Here is a 16,805-nt window from a genome sequence, read left to right as displayed (position 1 = left end):
TTCAAACCCACGAGTCGCTCTGTGGGAGAAAGATGTGGTAGTCAGCTTCCATGAAGACTGCAACCTTGGAAACTCTATGAGGCAGTTCTACTGTGTCCTGCAGGGTCACTGTGAGTCAGAATACACTCGACGGCTGTGGTTATTTTTTTTAATGTGTGTTTGTTAGTGTGTTTCTGTATCTGTTAGTCAATCAGAAGTAAAGGTAAGGATATAGTCTATGAATTGTTCTTAAGCTTGAAGCATATCCCGTCCAAACTGATAACTACCAACTTTCCCAGTCTTCCTTTGAAACCTAAGCATGCATTTTGAGGAAGTAATCTTGGCTTAACGGAGCTTTGTTCTCCTTGATATTAAAAGCCCAGCTGAACACTAGCTTTCCAGAATGACATTGCAAAGAGCCCTTCTCAATCCCATTTAGGAACATGGTGCGGTGTTCCTGTTCAGCTGTTTGTAGAACTTTAGTCTTAGTGTCACACTACAACTATTTTGGACATGAATTGCTCTTACACACCCCTTACTCCCTGTACTCTCCAAAAGGAAAAAATGAGGTAAATAAGTACCCCTGAGGAACAGTATCAATATCTCGTTTTGATTTTTAGACCTTGGCATCAAGAGCAGTACTTGCGGAGACTGAGTTTTTACCTGACTTCCAGAAAAAGAGCAGAGTAAATGTTGAGGGGCTAATTGTGCCTTTCATGCTGCTGAGGCCATTAGTAGTAGCAGTCATGGTTGTCCTTGTCCTCGTCATGTATGCATTTCTTGAGGGAGGGGGGACCTGTAGAACTGCAAAATGGGGACCTTAGGGATTGGTTTAGTGCATTTGTGTCAATTAATAGATTGACTTAATATAGTTGAATACCTTCTTTAAGGAGCACTGGTGGCACGAAGGTTAAGTGCTCGGCTGCTAACCAAAAGGTTGGTGATTTGAACTCACCCAGTGGCTCCACAGGAGAAAGACCTGGCGATCTGTTCCATAAAGATTACAACCAAGAAAATCCTATGAGGCAGTTCTACTCTGTCAAATGGGGTCGCTATGAGTTGAAAATAGTGCAATAAATAACAATAAATACCTTCTTTATGCAGTGCAAAGCTGAACTTGTATGGTAAGTTTTCTAACTCCTGGTCAGAAGTACTTTATGCCTATCATGCTAAGCATTAAATTTATCATAAAATTGATTTTAAAAGTGCCTAAGTTGTGACCAAGGCGAGGTCCTAGAAGATTCATAGACACATCCAAACTCCCTGAGAAACCGAGTTACTGGGCTGAGGGCTGGGGACCATGGTCTTAGGGAACATCTAGCTCAATTGGCATAACACAATTTGTAAAGAAAATGTTCTACATTCTACTTTGGTGAGTAGCATCTGGGCTCTTAAAAGCTTGTGAGTGGTCATCTAAAATTTGCCTGCTAGTCCCACCCCACCTGGAGCAAGGGAGAATGAAGAAAACACAGATCCAAGGGAAAGATTAGTCCAAAGGACCAAAGGACTACAACGGCCACAGCCTCCACCAGACTGAGTTCAGCACAAGTAGATGGTGCCCGGCTACCACCAGTGACTGCTCTGACAGGGATCACAATAGAGGGTCCCAGACAGAGTAGGAGAAAAACGTAGGACAAAATGCAAACTCACACACACACAAAAAAAGCCTGACTTACTAGGCTGACAGAGACTGGAGAAACTCTGAGAGTATGGCGCCAACACCGTTTTAACTCAGTTCCAAAGTCACTCCTGAGGTTTACCCTTTAGCCAAGATTAGACAGGCCTATGAAACAAACAATAACACATGTGGATGAACCATATAAAAAAAAAAAAAAATATGAGACTAAATGGGCACATCAGCCCAGGGGCAAGGACTAGAAGGCACGAAGGGACAGGAGAGCTGGTAATAGGAAACACAAGGTCGAGAAGGGAGAGTGTCGACATGTTGTGGGATAAAATAAACTAAAAACCAAAAAAAAGAAAATATCATAGGTTTTGTAGTTATAGATTATGAGTTTGAGTCTTGGTTCAGACATTTCTCCCCCTTTATGATTTTGGCAAATTACTTCTCGGAGCCTAAGTTTAACTCATTTATAAAATAGGGCTTAAACCTTCCTCTGTTGTTAGTTGTGAGGATTACATGAGAAAGTACACGTGAAATACCTAGCACTTGTCACTCAGCAAGTGGTAAAAAAAGTTATAAATATTGTTGCTGCTGCTGTCAAGTCTGCGCTGACTTACAGTGATGTTATGTATAATGGATGAAGTTTGGCCTGGTGCTGCACTATCTTCACCATCATTGGTATGTTGGAGTCCATTGTTTTGGCTATTTTGTCAGTCCACCTCATTGAGGGTTTCTCTTGTTTGTGCTGACCCTCTCTCTAACTTTACCAAGCATCATGTCCTTTTCTAGAAATTGGTGTCTCCTGATGACATGCCCAAAGTAAGCAAGCAGAAGTCTTGTCATCCTCACTTCTACAAAGCATTCTGGTTGTATTTCTTCTAAGACTAAATTGCCGATTCTTCTGGAAATCCATGGTATATTCAGTGTTCTTTGCCAACACCACAATTTGAGTGCATCAGTTCTTCTGTCTTTTTTTTAATTTCAGCTCTCGCACAGTTTGTTGTGCTGTGGTGGCTTTCATGTTTCCTAATGCTGGAAGCTATGCCACTGGTATTTCAAATACCAGCAAAATTTTTTATTAATAATAGTATTCCTATTATTAATATTATTAAATAGTAATATAAATTATAAGTAAATATAAATATTATTTATACATAAATATAAATGCATTAGGACTAAGATGCACCTGATCCAAGCCATGGTGTTTGCAATCGCCTTATATGCATGCAAGAGCTGGACAATAAATAAGGAAGACCGAAGAATTGACACCTTTGAATTGTGGCGTTGGCAAAGAATATTGAATATAGCATGGACTGCTGAAAGAGCAAACAAATCTGTCTTGGAAGAAATACAACCAGAATGCTTCTTAGAAGCAAGGATGGCAAGACCACGTCTCACATACTTTGGACAAGTTATCAGGAGAGATCAGTCCCTGGAGAAGGATGTCACGCTTGGTAAAGCAGAGGGTCAGAGAAAAAGAGGAAGACCCTCAATGAGATGTATTGACACACTGGCTGCAACAGTGGGCTGAAGCATAACAAACAATTGTGAGGATGGTGCAGGACCAGGCAGTGTTTCGTTCTGTTGTGCATAGGGCCGCTATGAGTCGGAACCAACTCAATGGCACCTAACAACAACAACATAAGTATTAAAAAGAATTCAGAGAAATATAAAGATTGGAGGAACTTGCTGAGCTTATAGCAGATGGCATCTAGGACAGGCAGACTTATCCTTCAGTCCATTAGTACAGTGGTCACAAGGCTGTTTAATAAATAGATTTTTGATGATGAGGTTGTGTGTCTGCTGTTTAACTGGAATGTTTTAGCCTCAGTCTTTTATTTGACCTCTGGCTGCCTCCCTGAGCCTTCTGGATGGAAGAAGGAGATGTACTTCAATTTGTAATTGGCACAGAACTTGTGGGCAATTGGTTATGATTGCTGTGTGGAATTCTAGTTTGAGCTAGAATATGTTTCATTCAAAAAAGCAGTTATTAATCTTCACTGAATCTTGTAGTAATCCACAGATAAATTGGGGAAATAATACCTATCTCGCAAGATTATTATAAACCTTAAATTGAAAGAAATAATAAAAACAATAGCTAGAACCAACATTCACTGAAATCTTCTCATGGGCCAGACATTGTGCTAAGGTAATTATAATTACACTACAAGGTAGGTTCTATTACATAAGAGGAAGCTAAAGCACAGAAATTTTAAGTGTCTTGCCCATGGATTAAAAAGCACCTAGCATGAAGCCTGTTACACAATATAAGTTCCAAAAATGTCAGTTTTCCTCTTTTTTTTCCCTTCTGTTCTTATTCTTCAAGGTGTTAGACAACCATTCACTGAACTGTTCTGTATCCCAGTAAAACATGATGAAACTCTCCTACTCATTTCAGAGTGCTGTACTGAGCACTAGAGATGACTTAATAGATATGGAAGTACTTAGAAGAATTGAAAGCACAACAGACATGAAAGATGATTTTTATTGTATACGTTTGTTACGTATTTTTTTCTGTCTGCTGTCATTCCTCGGAGCCTTTAAAGCTCCAGCCATGGTGCCATTACACAGCATCTGTCGGGTTATTAAGAACAGCCTGGACAAAGGAATAGAGAAAGTTTGCCTTTATGACAAAAAAATGGCAGATGACCATTACCATCCAGTACTCTTTATATATACAGTGTTAACTGTTGAAGTGGAATCCTGATGATCTGTGACATGTTGTAATTAATACTTCTTCTAAGGCTTGAACTGAGGGTGAGCAATAGAATTTGTGTACAGTTTTAGAAATTGGAAAGTTGAATTTGGCATTGGCTGCCATCTATAAATGAATGAATCCAGCATATGTTCTATGTGGGGAAAAAATACGTGCTTTAGTGGTTTTTATGGATTTGGAAATTGTTAAAGCTCTTCAGACGCATCCAGAATATCAGAGGTCTGATGTAGTTCGAGGTGAGACGAGGTGGATAATGCACTCAGAGTGCAAGCGTTTATGTACCTGAGATAAAAGGGTAGGGACTTTAACAAGATACACTTGTAAAAATGACCCATGATGAATGCCTCTGACTATATTTTTTCTATGATAGAATTTTCAAATAGCTTATTTCACATTGCAAGTAATTTTGCTTAATGTAATCTTAGAAAGCTCAGGGCCATCGGAAGGAGCTGGAGCAGCAATGATCCAAACACATTTTTTTTCCCCTCCACACTATTGGTTCTCTTTTGAACTGTCTTTTTTACTCAACATGTTCTCCTTTGTGTGCCTTCCCACTGGTATCTTATACTGAGTAATATCCCTGTTACACAACCTAATCACTTTTCTACATTTTGGAAAGACTATGAATCTTTTGTTTTGATTTTTCAAGGGGGGTGAAGGTGCCCCGAGGAGTGAGAGTTATGGAACAGGAAGATGAGAACCATCTATTGAGGACACTGATGAGATAGGGTAATGAGAGTGCTTTTGCCTCTCAGTGATGTTCCTTGGTCAAGTTACTTTGATAAGTTACTTTGGGCCTTTGAGCTTTGTTCACTGTCTTGGTTTGAAAAGCATGAGCCCCAAAGCACATTTATAAAGTACTTTGAGTTATGCAAACAAAAGGTGGAAAGTAGATTTTTCCTTTTTTTTCCCATGACACTGAGTAGCTAAAGAGAAAACCAAGCAGATACCATCAGTGGTCTACACTAATGAATTCCAGCTGGAAAAAAAAAGACTCATTTCAAACTAAAGAATGTAGACCTTCAACAAGAATGTTCTTCCTCCACTAGAGAAATGCCATTTGCTGTTGGGCGTTGTCTGTCTGTGTTCCATTTGTAATTTGCCGTGGAATTTTCTATGCAAATTCAGGGTTGGCTTAGACAATGTAGAACCCATCACTGAACTGGTCAGCTCTTTTGATCTTGTACATTTTTAAAAATGTAAGAGGGAAAGTACGTCAAATGAAAATCTTGGAAGAATTTAGTTACGTTTTCCTAATTTTGGTTTGCCTGAAGAAAACTGGCCTTAGACTTGTATGGCTTTAAAGCTTGAGTGTGTCATGCTTAAAGAAGAAAATAAAACATTTTTTTCAACCCACAGATTTTGGATACATGAAATTTAATTTGTTAAAGTCTTATCTAGGACATTAATTCTAATTCTTATTAAAATCAAAGGTCTGCTATTGCCTTTTTCTAAGCATGGAGAGACTGTTAGGTCAAATTTCAAATATAATAACTGCAAAAACTCCAAAAGTTCAGTGGAAGCAGGATGATGTAGTGAAAAGAACATTGATTTTTGTGGTTAAACTGACCTAACTTGAAATCTTGAGTTTACCTCTTACCAAGTGTATCTTTAATTAACGTATTGAAACCTTCAGAGCCTCAATTTTAAACTGGAAATTATATTAAGTTCAACTGCATGAAAATGGCATTATTAAAATATTTTTTACTTATAAAAATGACATTTTTACTGAGTTTAACCGAATGTCTCTTTTATAGGGTTTTTTCAGAGGGAGGATTATATAAGAAGAAGTGAGTGTTAAAACCCGTCTTCCTGATGAATAGTAGACCAATTTATGACAAGGCTAGAGTCATTCCTTTCAGGAAACAACTGTTAAGACTTCTGATATTAAAATCTACTTTTATGTATTTGTAATGACTGCAAAAACTTACCATAACTGAGAGACATCAGCTCCTAATTTTCACAATATATAAATTCTGAAGTGTTTTAAAAAATATTTTTCAAATGGCAGTGTATTTTTTGTTTTCTTAATTATAATTTTGAAAATATCCTAACTCATGGTTGATTTATTTTCAATTGGCCATGAATTTCAAATTTTAGCTCCAAATTTCTTGACCTTTTTCAAATCCCTGTCAAATAACCCATAGATGGATGTTTACAGGAAGAGGACTCCTTTCATATGATGTTAGCAGTGAATCCTTTCTGTAAAAACAAAAGATTAAGTAAAATGCAAACACTTATGTTTTTGGAAGTAGGCCAGGGTATTTAATTAAATATATACCTCTGTTCATATCATGCTATCTTCACGGGTCTATGTAAGGCTCCTTTTTGGCTTTCTTTAGCACTCATTCATTTACTAATTCTTTCCTTTAATCATTCTCCATTCTCTACTCCCATTCTTCTCCCTACAATAGAAAACTTTCTCATGTTTTAATTGGTGTTTTAAGTGTATGTTTCTTTTAATTCACAAGAATGGTATTGTGCCAGAAGATTAATTCCGTTTCTTACTACTTTTTTTCCTTCCTGTTGTTATGTTTTCTAAGACTGTACTTGTTACTCCGTGTTTTTTTGGCCCATTATGTCTAATTGTGGCATAGTTTATGAGTCGCAATCCACTGGATGGCAACAGGTTTTTTTTTTTTTAATCCCATAGTTTGCATTTACCCCAGTTCAATTATCCATTCTCCTGGAGATGGACTCTTAGTTTATCCAATTTCCTGCTACTTCAAGCAGCATCATGATGAACATCAAGTCCAACTTGATTCAACAGTTAAAGTTGTGGTGAAAAGATATGCTGAGTTAGCTAGATTGCCAGTACTTTGAGGGCAGAGATAGAATTTAAAGAGAATTTTATAGACTCAATTAAAAAGAATTAGAAACTAGATTGAGTGCAGAAGGAAAATAGGTAATATTAAGTAGGATATGCTTGGCAGACATGAGAGAAAAAAACTTTTAGTATTAAATACCCTATTTTCAATTTGCTGGAACCCTGATGGCACAGTGGTTAAGAGCTGTGGCGAACTACGGCTGCCAACCAAAAGGTCAGTAGTTCGAATCCACCTGCTGCTCCTTGGAAACCCTATGGAGCGATTCTATTCTGTCCTATAGGGTCACTATGAGTGGGAATTGACTTGAAGACAGTGGGTTTGATTTTTTTTTTTTTATATTTAACATATGAGCTTTAATATATCTAATTACGGATAGTCTAAGATTATAACTAGATGAGGGGTACCATTGTTATGAATGTTGTTTCCTCTCAAAAATTTTTCCATCTGCTCAGGCCACCAGTGTATCTGTTTTTGCTTCTAAATTATAAGAGTAATGCTAAGAAACTAAAAATGGTTAAAAAATAAAGAAGACGATGCAAGGTTTTGGAACGATTATTTCTGATGAAGAGTAGCTGAGAGGCGACTAACTGCATAGTAATTGTGATCAGATGTGCTGGACTCATGATGTAGGAGAAACACAGGGCCTGTCTCAGCTTTCTAGCTGACCAGGTTCTGCAAAATACATTCCACTCCTTGATGCTTTTCCCTCTGCATGGGTCATTTCTGTAGAAAGAGGGAACTGTCACAATGAACTAAAATGAGATCATCTGTAACTCTTGAGGCCTTTATTACTGTGTCTTAGAAAGGAGTATCTTTACTACTTTCTAAGGGACGAGCATAAATAGTGACAAGAATTTAGTAGATGAATTAAAAAAAAAAATTTCTGTTTCAATAGTATTTTTTGTCAAAGAGTTCAGACCATTTTCTTTTGATGTATTTTTGCCCTTAGAAAAGCCCTAAAGGGATAGTAAAGTTAATGTTTCGTTAAATTGTTCCATATAGGTTCCGGAGAGATGTCAAGTGAGGTCATAGGTGTTAGCTGCGATGAAAATTCATGCCTTTCAATCTGGTGACCCGTCTACTAGACAACATTGCCTTTGGAAGCCCATGGATGTGGTCATATTGCAATTCTGAATCCCATTTATGTTGAACTTTAACCTCCCAGACAGACACATGGTCTAGAAGTAAATCTCTTCCCTTTTGCCTCCTGAGCTTTTGGCATGGGAAAGACAAGGTAGACAAAATTGTGGTACATTACTATTCTGTTTCCTTCTTCTCTTGCTAAAATACCTATATTTTCTTTGGACTCCTTTTCTAGAGAAAGACCATATTCCTATTAGAAATATAAGACAGTTCATTTTTAGTAAGGGTAGACTGAAGGATGATGAAATATAAAAGATAAGAAAGATTTGAGATACGCATAAGGAAATTCTGAATAGGAAGTCAGGATAAAAAAAAATTCTGAATAGGAAGTCAGGATAGATTATGTAATTTTGGTGTTTCTTTTTTTTTTACTTTTATGAAAAAAAAAAAATGTTCCCCCCAGCTTCTTCCTTTAGAACTGATGGCTTCTTTGGGAGTCAGTGTTTGAGAGAGAGGAATAGAAGTTCAGAGATGGAAAGAGAGGTCAACATGAGTCAAAAATGACATCATGGTTAAAAGTCTCCAGGGCAGCTAGTTGACAGAAACCAGCAAGGAGTAAATTACAGTTTATTATGGCATGGAGGGACATTCATGAACTTTTGGATATATCCCAAGAGCACTGAATTGGTAGTTAATTTTGGAATTTTTTTCAAGAAATGATTGTTCCAATTATTATGAACTACTTTCTAGTTGCTCAGGACATGTTCTTTATTATTGTTTTCATATGAAACTTTATCAAAATTGTTAGGTAATATACTTTTGATGTAGCCCTTCACTGAAAAGTCCTTTTTTTTTTGTTAAGTACAATCTTACTTCCATGGAATATCTATTATGTTCTGAATGAATATCCTTATCTGTTCTGACTGTGGAACAGACCCTCATTTGCTCATATGCAAGTTCAAGTTGAAACTGAAATAAATTAGAACAAGTCCGTGAGAGCCAAAGTACAACCTTGAGTATATCCCACCTGAATTTAGAGACCTTTCAAGAATATATTTGACACATTGAACACTAATGACCAAAGACCAGATGAATTGTGGAATGACATCAAGGCCATCATACATGAAGAAAGCAAGAGGTCGTTAAAAAGACAGGAAAGAAAGAAAAGGAGAAAATGGATGTCAGAAGAGACGCTGAAGCTAGCTCTTGAACGTAGAGTAGCTAAAGCTAAAGGAAGAAATGATGAAATAAAAGAGTTAAACAGAAGATTTCAAAGGGTGGCTCAAGAAGACAAAGTATTATAAGGACATGTGCAATGACCTGGAGACAGAAAACCAAAAGGAAAGAACATGCTCAGCATTTCTCAAATTGAAAGAATCAAAGAAAAAATTCAAGCCTTGAGACGGCAGTGGGTGTCAGTGGGTATGGGGAAAATATTAAATGACACAGGAAGCATCAAAAGAAGGTGGAAGGAACACAGAGAGTCATTACACCGAAAAGAACTGGTTAACCTTCAACCGTTTTAGGAGGTAGCTTATGATCAGGAACCAATGGTACTGAAGGAAGAAGCCCAAGCTGCACTGAAGGCATTGGCAAAAAAACAAGGCTTCAGGACTTGACGGAATACCAATTGAGATGTTTCAACAAATGGGTGTAGTACTGGAAGTGCTCACTCATCTATGCCAAGAAATTTGGAAGATGGCTACCTGGCCAACCGACTGGAAGAGATCCCTATCTATGCCTATTCCCAAGAAAGGCGGTCCAACCAAATATGGAAATTATTGAACAATATCATTAATATCACATGCAAGCAAAGTTTTGCTGAAGGTCATTCAAAAGCGACTGCAGCAGTATATTGACAGGGAACTGCCAGAAATTCAAGCTGGATTCAGAAGAGGACATGGAACCGGGAGGGGTATCATTGCTGATGTCAGATGGATCCTGGCTGAAAGCAGAGAATACCAGAAAGATGTTTACCTGTGTTTTATTGACTTTGCAAAGGCATTCGACTGTGTGGAGGATCAGAACAAATTATGGATAACATTCGAAGAATGAGAATTCCAGAACACTTAATTGTGCTCACGAGGAACCTGTACATAGATCAAGAGGCAGTTGTTTGAACAGAACAAGGGGATACTGCATGATTAAAGTCAGGAAAGGTGTGCGTCAGTGTTGTATCCTCTCACCGTACTTATTCAATATGTATGTTGAGCAAATAACCCGAGAAGCTGGACTCTGAAGAAGAACAGGGCATTAGGATTGGAAGAAGACTCATTAATAACCTGCATTATGCAGATGACACAAGCTTGCTGAATGTGAAGAGGACTTGAAGCACTTACCACAGCCTTCAGTATGGATTATACCTCAACAGAAAGAAAACAGATATCCTCACAACTGGACCAATAAGCAACATCATGATGAACAGAGAAAAGATCAAAGCTCATCAAGGATTTCGTTTTCCTGGACTCCATGATCAACACTCATGGAAGAAGCAGTCAAGAAATCAAAAGACACATTGCATTGGGCATATCTGCTGCAAAAGACCTCTTTAAAAGTGTTGAAAAGCAAAGATGTCGCCTTGAAGACTATGGTGGGCCTGACCCAAGCCCTGGTGTTTTCAGGCGCCACATATGCATGTGAAAACTGGACAATGAATAATGAAGTCCAAAGATTTGATGCCTTTGAATTGTGGTGTTGGCGAAGAATATTGAATATACCATGGACTACCAAAAGAATGAACAGATCTGTCTTGGAAGAAGTACAACCAGAATGCTCCTTAGAAGCAAGGATGGCGAGACTGCATCTTACATACTTTGGACATGTTCTCAGGACAATCAGTCCCTAGAGGAGGACATCATGATTTTAAAGTAGGGGTCAGCAAAAAAGAGAAGGACCCTCAATGAAATGGATTGACACAGTGGCTGCAACCATGGGCTCAGGCGTAACAACGATTTTGGGGATGGCACAGCCCTATGTCGTGCATAGGGTTGCTATGAGTCAGAACTGACTTGACAGCATCTAACCACAACAACAGCATCATAATTTATTAATGGTGTAAACTAAACATTTAAATTAGGATCATGAGTTTGGGTTTGATTTATAGGTATAGAAAAGTAAATTGTTTTGATTTTCTGCCTTGGATCCTGGTGGTTGCTAGAAAGACAATGAAAAATAATTTGGAAAATACTTTGTGTCTCTTTATGCATCTGTCTGCCCCGTGACTAGTATTTTATTTTATTATTTTTTTTACTTTCATTGCTCAGAGCTTACTATCCCCCAAAAGTACTTTTTAGAAATAATTTCATTAATGATCGTGGATTTTTGAAGTTCCCAAGGAGGAGAGATAGTTTGGGCTTTACCACGTTTCCAGCAATTCCACTTACTAGCTTTTCGGGGCAGACCAACAGGTAAACTGTTACAGTATGAAGGGGTAGGTTCTCTAAGAGAGATACAGTGTAAGACAAAATGGAAGTATTGAGAACGATGTTCTGAATTTGTCAGGGTTATGTGAAGAAGGAGAAAAAGAGAGATGGAAATGTGGGTAGGGGTGTGGGGATGTGGGCTATAGCAAGGACTCACAGAAAAAATGATTGTCGTGCTGAGACTTGACAAATAATAAATAGCTCATCTGGTTGTTTGCATGGGGGTTGGAAGAGGTGGAATGGCATCTCAGATAGAGGGAATGGCAATGGCCTGAGTGATGGATAGTGAGGGAACTGAGACATAGTAAAAACTTGGAATGGCTATTCTGGGTAATGCAGCCAGGAGGTGAAATGAGTCATATAACATAAAAATATTGCCATGTGGCCTTATGGGACCATCAATTTGGCTTTTTTAAAAAGAGATTTGTAGTATATGATGAGACAAAGAGAAGGTTGGGCTAGGTTACCTATAAAACAAACAAACAATGTAGTGACCCGATGGACAGAGTAGAAGTGCCCCATAGGGTTTCCAAGGCTGTAAGTCTTTGTGGAAGCAGACTGCCATATCTTTCTCCTATGGAATGATTGGTGCGTTTGAACCACTTAGTTATCAGCTGAGTGCTTTAACCACTGCACCACCAGTGATCCTTATATTAGCTATACAGACTGTCAAAGAGCTATATTGCCCCTGACAGTTTTCTTGAAATTGAGTGTTGCTGAGTTCCATAGGGTAAATTCCATAGGTGGGGTGGGCAAAGGAGTCACTATCCTTGCACAATATGGTATGATGGAAAGAGCATGTCCTGAGTTTTAGTCCTGGATCTGCCATTTTCTTGGGTAATCACTTGTTTTTTTTTTTCTTTTTTAATTTTTAAAGTGAAGATATTGAACAGGATCTTCTCTTAGGTACGTTCATTCATTCATTCAGTCACCATTTATTTACCTAGTACTAGGTGCATAGACGTCTCCTTGAAATCTTTAGTTGCAGTTGAGTAGAATAAAGCTTAGCTCCCATAGCTCCAATTGGAACATCACTCTCCAGAGCTGAGGATGGAAAGACAAGTCCGGAAAGAGTGGGCAGCAGGAAGCCATGCTATCAGAGAATTTAAATTCTGAAGCTGTATCACTTTTGTAGATTGCTAGGGACCTGGGTGATCATAAAAGCTTCTTACTATCTGCCAGGCTCTGCACTGAGTACTAAATTCGCTCACATAGTACTCGCAGTAATTTTTGGGATAGATGTATTATTATTATCTTTTTACTCTAACGATGAGGAAAATAAGACTGAAAGAGGTTAAGAGCATTATCTAAGGCTGCATAGCTAATAGAGGGGCTTCAAACTTAGGCTTGTCTGACTTCAGAGTGTTTTGTCACAGTGATTGCCAAGCCTGGCTATATCCCCCAGGACCCCACTCCAGACCTACTGAATCAAATTTCCAGGAAGTACAGCAGAAAAAACCTTTACTTTCAAATAGCCCCATCAGGTGGTTTAGATGTGCAGTCAGGTTGGGAGAGCCCTTGTAACGATTTACATAGAATGGCAGGAAAGAGCCTACAGGTTGGGTAAAAATATAAGCAACTGGATGTGTAAGGCAGTACAGTGAAACGTATGGGAGCTATAACTCGATAGAACCGCCTGGTTTTTCTGGATCTTGCAAGTTTTCCACTTTTGACAGTGTGGTTTTACCACTTTTATATTGCTCATTTTAGTGGAAAATACTTGCGTTTTCTTTCTTTGACAGGTTTTTGAATTACGCAGGTTCCGGCTTTTGCAGGTTTTGCTGTATTATGGTTTGGAAAGAGCACTAGACGATGATTCTGGTCTCATATCTCTGGAGAGTATCGTGTTGTTCGGGAAAGATGGAGAGCATGGAGGGGAGGCCTGGATTCTAATCCTGCTTCTTTACAGACATAAAGTGTCAGTAGAGACAAAAAGAAAGTTGGACCAAGGTTAGAGTGATGATGAAACATGTAAGATATAGATGTTATATAGGCTTTATTTGGTCTAATTAAAAATGGATCCTTGGGGGAAAAGAGCCAAAAAAAATTGACCTTAGTGAGTGCAAATTTACATGTTTTACACAAACATAAGGAGTAGGAAACTCCAAATCAGAATATAGAAAGAATCATCTATAAACTCCTAAGGCAATTTTTATTTTTTCCTGGAATGACTAATTGTTGACTCACCAAAAGAGGTAGCTAGAAAAATGACCAGCTATTAACACTTACATTTATCCTTCTCTGGCCTTTTCAGACTCCTTTGAACAATAGTTTTACCTGTAGAATATCATATTTCCCCAAGATTGTGGAGAAAATTCCCACTGGACAGCAGATTGTTTATTTGCAAGTTAATTTACCAGAAAAGGTAGTTTGCAAGCCCTCTCTAGAGTCAGCTATTTCACAGGATTTGTTACATTTTAATAGCTTCATCAAGAAGTTGGATGAAGATGTAGAAAATACGAATGTAAAATTTTCAGTTGATCCAAAGTCGAAAGGGATAAATATCAGAATTTATAACCACTAGAATGGTCTGGAACCGATAAATTCTTGCATTTATGCAACTGCCCTCTCCATCCGCTTTTTTTTTTTTTTAATAATATAGGGTAGAGAGATTATTGCTTGATAGTAATTCACGTGACGAAAATCTATACATTGCAAATTTAACATAGCCATTATGCAACATAAGCGCACCACAGTGTAACACAGTATTTAGAATTAACAGATCGTATTCAGAGCCATGGTGACCTCATGCATGTCAGAGTAGAACTGTGTTCCACAGGGCTTTCAATGGCTGATTTTCAGAAATAGATCCCCAGGCCTTTCTTCTGAGGCACCTCTGGGTGAACTCCAACGTCCAGCCATTCAGTTAGCAGCCAGGTGTGTTCTCCATGTGTAGCGCCCGGGAGTTCCATCGCCATGAGCCATGGTGGACTCATCAACAACTGAATGGTTATTCAGAGCCAGGGAGATAATGGCCTCCAGGACGACTCTGTGCTGTTTGTCAGTGTTGAGGATTGGCTGAATTCTGGCTACCACGTTTAATGATGATCCCTCTGAAAGGTCACTGAGATTATGACAGAGCCTTAAAGTTGTATTATATGAAGAATTATAGAGGCAATTAATTATGTTTAAAGGAGCCCCGGTGGTGCAGCATTTAAGCTCTCAGCTGCTAAATGAAAGATTGGTGGTTTGAACCTACCCAGTTGCTCTGCGGGAGAAAGACCTAGTGATCTGCTTCTATAAAGATTACAGTCAAGAAACCCATATGGGGCAGTTCTACTCTGTCACGTGGGGTCACTATGAGTCAAAACTCGACTTGACGGCACCTAACAACAGCAACAAATTGTGTTTAGCATGGAGAAAAACAAGATTGGGCTAGGAAATCGTAAACCCAAAACCCACCCACCTTTTGTATTCAATTTTGAATGTCTGTCTTATGAAAATTATTATCAACAGCAACTCAGTGGGTGGAAGTTACAGAGAAACATTACATCTTGGTGTAAGAAAATAAAATAGAAGTTTTTGACAGTGGAGCAGGCTGCTGTTTGTGGAAGGATTCAAGCAGAGGGTGGATTGCCTTCTCAGTGCTGTTAGAAAGGGGATCTAGACACTGAGTGGGAAATGGGATCTGGTCCAGGCCTTTTCACCTCTCCAATTTTACAAGTGTATGTTTTAGTAAATTATTTAGCAAAATAAGTTTAATGAAATATTTGAATAGTAAAATATTCGAATCCCTTCCATATATAAGACTCAGATGTAATTACCATAAAATGTAGTCTTTGTCTCTAGTAAAATTTTACTAGTGTGATTATCTATTGCTAAAATAGTTTCCTTCCAATCTGTTCTTCACACTTCATTTAGAGTTGTTAGCTGCTGTCAAGTCTGCCCCCATGCACAGTGGAACTGAACCGTTGTGATCAATAGGGTTTTCATTGGCTGATTTCTGAAAGTAGACCATCAGGCCTTTCTTCCTAGTTCATTTCCACCTGGAAGGTCCCCTGGAACCTGTTCAACACTGTAGCAACATGCGAGCCTCCACTGACAGACGGGCTGGTAATTGAACCCGGGGCTTCTACGTGAAACACGAGAGTTCTGCCACTTGAACCACTATTGCGCTCTCATTCAGAGTAACCGTTACCAGATACTGATCTCTTCATACCACCTCCTTCTTTACATGAGTTTCAAAGTCCAGCAAGGTCGGACCCTACCTACTTCTCCAGCTTTATGTTGTACTGCCCTCCATTTTCATTCCAACCATATTGACTTAACTATTAATTTCTTACATACACCATGCTGCCATTTGCCATACACCATTTCTCAGGCCATATTTTCTGCATGGATAGTCTTCCTATTCTTAGATGACTTCTAGTCTGATCTTCCAGATCTCAGCTCACGTTTCACTCAATCAAGGAAGCCATCCTGACCTTCCTATGTAGACCTAATTTTCTGTTATATGTGCTGTTACTTCTCTATCTCTCATTCACAACATTGATCAGTTACAATTAACTTATGTAGCTATTTGACTAGTATCTCTTTATCCTTCTAAAATATAAGTAGCCTAAGGGGAAGGGCATTTTTTGTTTTTTACTTAACTGTTGAACCCCTGGTGTTTTGCATAGTCCCTGGCACGCAGTAGGTCAATGATAAATATTTGTCAATAAATGAATTAAGTAAGTAGTACAGATAACACTTAAGGTAGAAATATAGAAGAGAGCAGTTAGGGTAAGGATGTAATACAGTGACCCTTAAGTAATAAATACATTTTATAAATTAATAAGTTAATTTTATATAGTGCTTCCTTTTTTTTAAGTGTTTTTCACTTTTCACAAAAGCCCCGAGAGCTAGTAATATTACATTTAGTTTAGAGTTAAGGAAACTTTGTCTCAATAGGTCTGTTAACTAGCTCAAGATTAAAAATTACAAAGTACCAGATTTGAAATAATAAACTAGGTCTTTGAGATTTTAGGAAAATGACCGTGTATTTGTTGTGCCAAGGTGTTATATTCTTTTATATCTTGCCTCAAATAGCTTATTTTCTTATAATTTTCTATAGGACTAAGTAAGCTAAGTTTTTTTCAACCTACTCATTTAAAATATTCATAATTTTAGCAATTACATATAGATTTTTCTGTTCACTATGCTTATGAATCGAC

At 38.2% G+C, this 16,805-nt stretch overlaps 1 protein-coding gene across 1 annotated transcript in view; it reads left to right on the top strand.

The window, feature by feature from the left end:
• The window catches only part of NOX4 (NADPH oxidase 4), a 178,907-nt gene that overhangs the window by 11,871 nt on the left and 150,231 nt on the right, over positions 1-16,805 (top strand). The gene's annotated exons all lie outside the window — the stretch shown is intronic.

Source organism: Loxodonta africana, chromosome 7 (genome assembly GCF_030014295.1).
Source record: "Loxodonta africana isolate mLoxAfr1 chromosome 7, mLoxAfr1.hap2, whole genome shotgun sequence".
Lineage (NCBI taxonomy): Eukaryota > Metazoa > Chordata > Mammalia > Proboscidea > Elephantidae > Loxodonta > Loxodonta africana.
The sequence above is the reverse complement of the archived record's forward strand: the minus strand, read 5'-3'. Positions and strand labels throughout refer to the sequence as shown.